The following is a 6,576-nucleotide window of genomic DNA, read 5'->3' as shown; positions in this document are numbered from 1 at the left end:
GATAGTGAAAAATGCTATCAAAACATATGAGTGCAGATAAAGCAGCAATTAGAAATTTTAGCTTTTAATGATTGTATCACAACAAAAACAGATTGAAAGTCAATGAGTGATACATTCATCCTTGGAAGATAGGAAAAGAACAGCAAAGTAAACCCAAAGAATCTGGAATAAAGGAGAAAATGAAGACCTGGGCTGAAATGATTGTAATAGAAAATAAGCATTGAATAAAAAGGATGAACAAAAATACAATTTGGTTGTTTGGAAAGACTAATAAAATTGACACATCTTTGGCAAAATTGATCAAGAAAAAACAGCAGTCCCAACTAAACAACGTGAAGAATAAAAGGGAGATTAACTGCCAGCATTAAGGAGATAATAAAATGATAGTATGAACAACTTCATGCCAGTTAATTTGAGAATTTACATGAACTGGACAAATTCCTAGAAAAATATAAGTATCAGAACTGATTCAAGAAGAAACAGAACACATCTAACCATTAACAAAATTGACAGGTAGTTAAAGACCTCACAGAGAAAACTCCAGACTTTAGGTGCTTTTACTGGAGTCCAACCAAACATTCAAGAAACAAATACTTTCAATTTTACAGAAACTATTTCAAAATGAAGCCAAAGAGGAAACATTTCCCAACTGATTTTATGAGGCTAGTGTAACCTGTCACCTTGACAGCACAAACCTGAGGTGGACAATACAAGAAAGGAAAATTGCAGGTGAATCTCATTCAGGAACATAGATGCAACAATCTTAAAATATTAGCAAAGGCAATCTAGCAAAGAAAATGCAGTATACCCAGGTTCTGTCTATCCTAGAAATGGAAGATTTTTATTTAAAAAAATTAGAAAAAAAATCAGCGTTATTCTCCACATTAACAAAAGGGAAAAAATGTGGTCTCAACAGATGCTGAAAAGTGGTTTGGTAAAACTCAACATCCATTCACAAAGACAAAACAAAACAAACTCAGCACACTAGAAATAAAAGGAGTTTGTTAACCTGATAAAGAGCAACTACAGAAAGCCTACAGCACATATCAAACTTACTAGTGAAATATGAAAGCTTTCCCGTCAATATTAGGAATAAGACAAGTATGCCTTTATTTATTTGTTTATGTCAGGTGACACTTTAATAGGCTAGAAATAAAAAACCTGTCTTTGGAGATAAACAAGAGCTACAGATGGACCAAAAGGGAAATCAGAGGCACAGCACTTCGGGTGTAGGGGAGGAAACACCAGGCCAAGCAGGAAGTCAGCGATGTCTGAAGAATCCTTGAGGATGGTTATGTTTAGACAGGTTCGTTCTGCGGGGATCCCTGAGAAGCCACAGACACATCTTCTCGTAAGGTAATTCCTTGGGCCCCTCCACACTGGCGCCATGGCTCTCAGTCTTCAGGTAGACGTCCAGCAGCAGGCACAGGTGCTGTAATTGTTGGTCAGGAGCTGATGGCTGTGCCAGGGGCCGCACAGCTCCTTGTAGCACACACTGACCTTGCTCTCCATCGCCCAAGTAGGGTCATCATTGCTGTTGTTTTAACCTCCTTTCCAGTTCAGATAGAGCTGGAAAATGAATGGGATGGAGGGGTAGCTGGAGTTCAGAGCCGGAGCAGCCTGGAGTTTGGCTGTGGCCCTTTCCGAGTACCGTGTAGTAGAGATTAGTGTCCCCAGACAGTTCCTCCTCCACAGTGTCTTTGGTGAAATGCAGTTCTGTGTAATCCTCATGGGCAGTTGTTGCCCATTTAGCAGGTAAGAGACAAGCCTGTCAGGGAAGAGGTACTGGCAATCACTGGTAACTGTTCCAAAGCCACGTTCCATGGATGCAAACTGGATGGCCAGGCAGGACTGCAGCCTGGTCTTCAGCAGTTTTATGGGGATCTCCATGTGGCTGGCACACAGTGAGTGGTCAGCAATCCCCGTGTGCTGGCGCTGATCTTTGGGGAAGTGGAGGCCATCCAGCTTTGTCCCCACAAATAGGGGTGACCTAGGTCAAGTACATAGTCTCTCAGAGTCAGGATGCCAAATTTATCCAACTGGTACTCATTGGCTGGCTTTGGAGTTTTCTTTTCATGATCCCCAGAATGCAAACAGCTCAGGACTGTGTCAGGAGACAGAAAGTCACCTCCACTGATGGGGGTGATTGGCTCCATGGCAATTGTTGCTTTTGCTTTTACTGTCATGATGTTGAGGTTCATGAGATGGTAGAAAGTCAGGTGAAGTACGCTGTCATCTTTGTATTTGAGGTGCAGCATGACAGACAGTAGGTGCCTCTTCAGCGTCTCCTTGAGCTTGTCGTCCAACTGCGCTCCCAGCATGAATCACTGGCGTTTTGTGGTCTTCCCCTCCTCAGCATCCAGTTCTTCTCACCATCTTAGGAGTCCTCATGGGACTTGAACAGAGCCGTGGCTATACCCACACTGCCTTTGATTGCCACAGGCAATGTTTTATCGCAGGCCTGTCCGTATGCAATGGCTTGGACAAAGAAGACATATTGGAAGGTGGCAGGTGTCGGGCTTGTGAGCCTGGTCAAACAGCCTGAACAGATACTCTTGCACCAGAAGGGAAGCCTGCATGATGCTGCTGAGGTGAGGCTGCTCATGGGCTCCTTCTTTACTTCAGTCTCTTGAAGGACCTCCTCCTTCTTGGATAGGCATTCTCAGTACTTCTCTGCTAGGCTTTTCCGCTACTCCCGCTCCCAATCCAGATATGCAAGGGTTTGGTGACTTCAGCCTTGTTGATATCTGGAGCCTCCCTATAAAATTCCTCTAAGCTGACCAGATCAATTTCTTCATCCTTTGACTTAAACTACAGACATTGGCCATCTCCTTCTGCGGGCACATCACCTCATGCAACAGGTTCTGGAGCTGCAGGTGATAGGCTTCTACTTTCTGCTTGGCCTTGGGGCTCTGATCTCTTCCTTCCTTCAACCTGATGTGGGATAATCGGGTGCGCTTCTTTAGTCGTGAAATGCAGAGCCCTGGATCCTCCGTCTTCAGTCTCAAATGCCACGTCCTTGCTTCCCCTTCTGGTCAGGTCCTGGATCTCGGCCACGAGTCTCTGTAACTCGTGGCATGTGAACTTGTACAGCTCACAGTACCTGCCAGGGTCCTGCAGGCCCACCTCAGCCTCCTTGCTGTAGTATTTACCTTCTTGTTCAGTGTCAGAAGGATTATGTTTTCCTTCAGCTGGAGCTCCATCACTTCAGATCACTTTGGGCTTCTGGTTGTTTTTTTGTTGTTGTTGTTTGGTTCTGGCGGCATGGATGTTTGGTGAGGTCAGGCAGAAATAGCAGAGACCTCAGGGGTTGTTGTGAACATTAACACAGGAATGGGGAAGGTGATGAAAATGGTGTTGGAGTGGGTTTGGATGGCACGTAGTGATCTGAAATAATGTTGAATACTACATGGCATCCTGAACCTGTCCCAGCGAGCACAAGTGTGCCTATTTTTATAGTTCTCTTCAATGTTGTACTGAAGGCTCTAGCTAGCAAAGGAAATAAAGTTGAAAAAAAGTTAAAAGGAATTAGGATCGAAAAGTAATAAGGAAATATATCATTAGCAGATAATATGATTCCTTACATAAGAATTAAAAAGCTACAGATAAAATATTAGAATTAATGAAAGCTTAGGAAGCTTGCTATGTATAAATTTAATTGCATAAATTAAAAAAAAAGATACCATTTATAGTAGCATCAAAAAACAAACTAGGAATAAATCTAATAGAAGATGTGAAAGGTGTTTTTGGAGGAAATCATATATTATCTCTAGTTTTTATACCAGCTCTACAAGGGTATTAATATTATCCATCAAAGGGGTAAAGCAACTTACACAGATACCACATACCTAGGAAATTGAGATGATAAGATATCTAGGTCTGTCCATCTCTAAGGTCTCTGTTTTCCCCATATAGTAACCTTGATTTTGGGGCCGCCCATGGTATACTCAGGCCTACGTGACTTCTGGGCCTTGGCTGCATGTCCCATTTCCTAACTAGAGAACAGTGACAACTTGTGTCATCAGGTCTTAAACACTGGCTGCCATGGCCATACCTTCATCTCAGGTGGTCTCCGGCTCCCTGGGGGTGTGATCTGGGTGTTGGCATCTCTTCCACATTTAGATGTCCTAGCAGCATTAGCATATGGTCTGACCTCATTGGAACAGATTCTGCCCAGAGAACTGGGTGACATAATCCAGAAATGGGGAGTTGAAATGAAGGTGAATTTTGACCAGTAAGAGACTACACATAGGAAGGAGCTATCATCAAATAGCTTGCTTTTCTCTTCCACCCTCTACAAAGGGCACTTCTAAGAGGTAATGGTTCTGTGCAAAAACGCTGGAGATGTCCCTTCTTTGTGACCGAGAAACCAGCTTGTTTTCCTATGACACTGTGGCCATCTCAGTAATGCACCATTTTATATGTGTTCTTCCTTTTTCCCTGACTCATTTCCTTTTCCTCTCACTCTTGCTTTCCTGAGATAAAACTCCTAAAGCACTAAAGCTTTGCCTTGTTGTCTGATTTCCAGGGAACCTGGTCTTTGACACCCACGAAGGCTCAACTTCTCCAAAATTCAAAAAGGTGTCACAACCTATTAACAGATGTGAAATGACTTTCAGTGCATTGCTATCAGCATTTGAAAACATAATGAAATAGAAGAGCAGCAAAATGTCAGAGTACATCATTGTCGTGATGGTAAGTACCATTTCCTGAAACTGTTATTTCAGTTATGTGTGTGTGTTTGAGGATGTATGTGCATAATGAGTTGTGATGTTAAGTGTGTGTTTTATTGTGTGTCATGGTCAACAAAGTTTGAAAGCCACTGGTCTAGGCAGAGGGTACATGGAGTGATGAGATCATGTTATAACTGTGATTTCCAGTGGCATGGTCACAAATGCCCTATCTGTGGAAATTTTGAATGGCTTAACTCCTTACTTTAACAAGTATTAAAATGTCTGAAGAGCCCTCATATGATTTATCTATACAGGGTCAGCTCACATTTGTTAGCTGCCAGGTTAGAGGAAGTGTATTTTGAAATATTCTTTTCGTGGAAGCTAGATGGCATGCCTTATTTAGAAAAATAAAGGGGATTATCTAGTGGATAAAATTTTATCTAATGTTCTGATGTGTCTCTTTATATGGTTTTGTGAGACTGTTATACAGGCAGATCTATTTTTCTAGTAACAACCATTGATAATCCAAGCAACCAACGTAATATGCATTTTTCCTTAATGTATTTTTCCTTAATGACATTATATCTGAACTGTATGCCTCCTCTTCCAAGAGCAATGACCTCTTTGATCTTGGAACATCCTGATTTGAAGAATGTGTATGGGGGGGGTGGTGATGGAAATATAAGTTCTCAAAGCTGTGCGTGGACTTGCTGACTTTAAAAACAAACACCCAAAGCAGGTTTTAGTTTGCATGTACTGATTTAACCTGAAGATATTAACTGAGAACAGCTGCTGAGTTGCACTTAGTTAAATATTCTGAGATAAATATTCTGGCCAGACACGTAAAAGAGAAAAACAAGAATGTTTGTGAAGACACAGAACAATCTTTAAGGTATGATCCAAAAGTCATAGAAATGGCAAGTGTTGTCTTAATTCCTCTATGATTCTACAAAATCATACTGCTGAAAGGCAATTTGAATGGACTCACAGACTGTTTAAAATTCAAGGACATGGTTAAGTTTCCAAGACCCTATTGAGCTGCTTTTAATTTTATAATTCCTAAGTAGCAAACTGATAGACCTAGCTTTCTTATTTGGTTGTCATAACACAATCATTTCTACAATTACTGCCAATCCTTCTGAGAATTTAATGCATTTGGAAGTCTCTGAAGAGACATTTCAAAGTTCATTCTATCCACACCCAGATGGTCAGATCGTTAAAGCTTGGCAAAGACAGACAGGTTGTTTATTCCTTCGCCATCTAATTATTATACATAACTAGTGATCACCACTCTGTGTCCAGGCAGTAAAGGATTTGTAAGGTATTTGGAATATTTTTACTTATTCACATATATTAGTGATATCCTAAGTGAATTTAAAGGATCGTGTTTAAGGGGAAGGATGAACACCAGTTTCATTTTTAGAGCTATTTCAGAAAGTATGCATTGACCAGAGGAGATCTGATTCAATATTCATTTTGCCTGTTCTGGAGTCAGTAATAACAAAGGCCAGGTATCAAGCATGTAAAGCGAATGCATTTTGCAGTAGCAGACCTGACCTGCTGGTCATCTTCATAGCTGTGCAGAAGTCCCATTGCTGTCTGCTTGTTGATCATCTTTGTGGCCGATCACATTACCTTCTTCGGTGCAAAATGACTGCTCAGTTTCCCCCATTAAAAGTCTACATTTGTTCTCCCCACTTCTTGATCCTGAGATTGGTCATGAGACTTGTTTTGGCTGATAGCATCAGGTGTAAATCCAGGGTGCCAGTTCCAAGCGTAGGCCTTAAGAGACTTTGTGTGTATCCACTTCCTCTCTTCTGCTGCTGCTATATTCGTGAGAAGAACATTACACTCCTGCTGGTCTCAGGAGAAGTTTGAGAGACATGTGGAACAGAACTGTCTG

General features: G+C 41.5%; 1 pseudogene across 1 annotated transcript; it reads right to left on the bottom strand.

Moving 5' to 3' along the window:
• Positions 1-1,261: 1,261 nt before the first annotated feature.
• Positions 1,262-6,287, bottom strand: LOC308509985 (THO complex subunit 5-like; annotated as a pseudogene). The gene is made up of 2 exons: positions 6,226-6,287; positions 1,262-3,256 (listed from the first exon to the last, which is right to left on the bottom strand). The product of its transcript is annotated as a THO complex subunit 5-like (transcript).
• Between the last annotated feature and the right edge of the window lie 289 nt (positions 6,288-6,576).

The sequence above is a fragment of the Rhinolophus hipposideros genome (assembly GCF_964194185.1).
Source record: "Rhinolophus hipposideros genome assembly, chromosome: 2".
Classification (NCBI taxonomy): domain Eukaryota; kingdom Metazoa; phylum Chordata; class Mammalia; order Chiroptera; family Rhinolophidae; genus Rhinolophus; species Rhinolophus hipposideros.
Note: the sequence above shows the minus strand (reverse complement) of the source record. Positions and strands in the feature narration are given on the sequence as shown.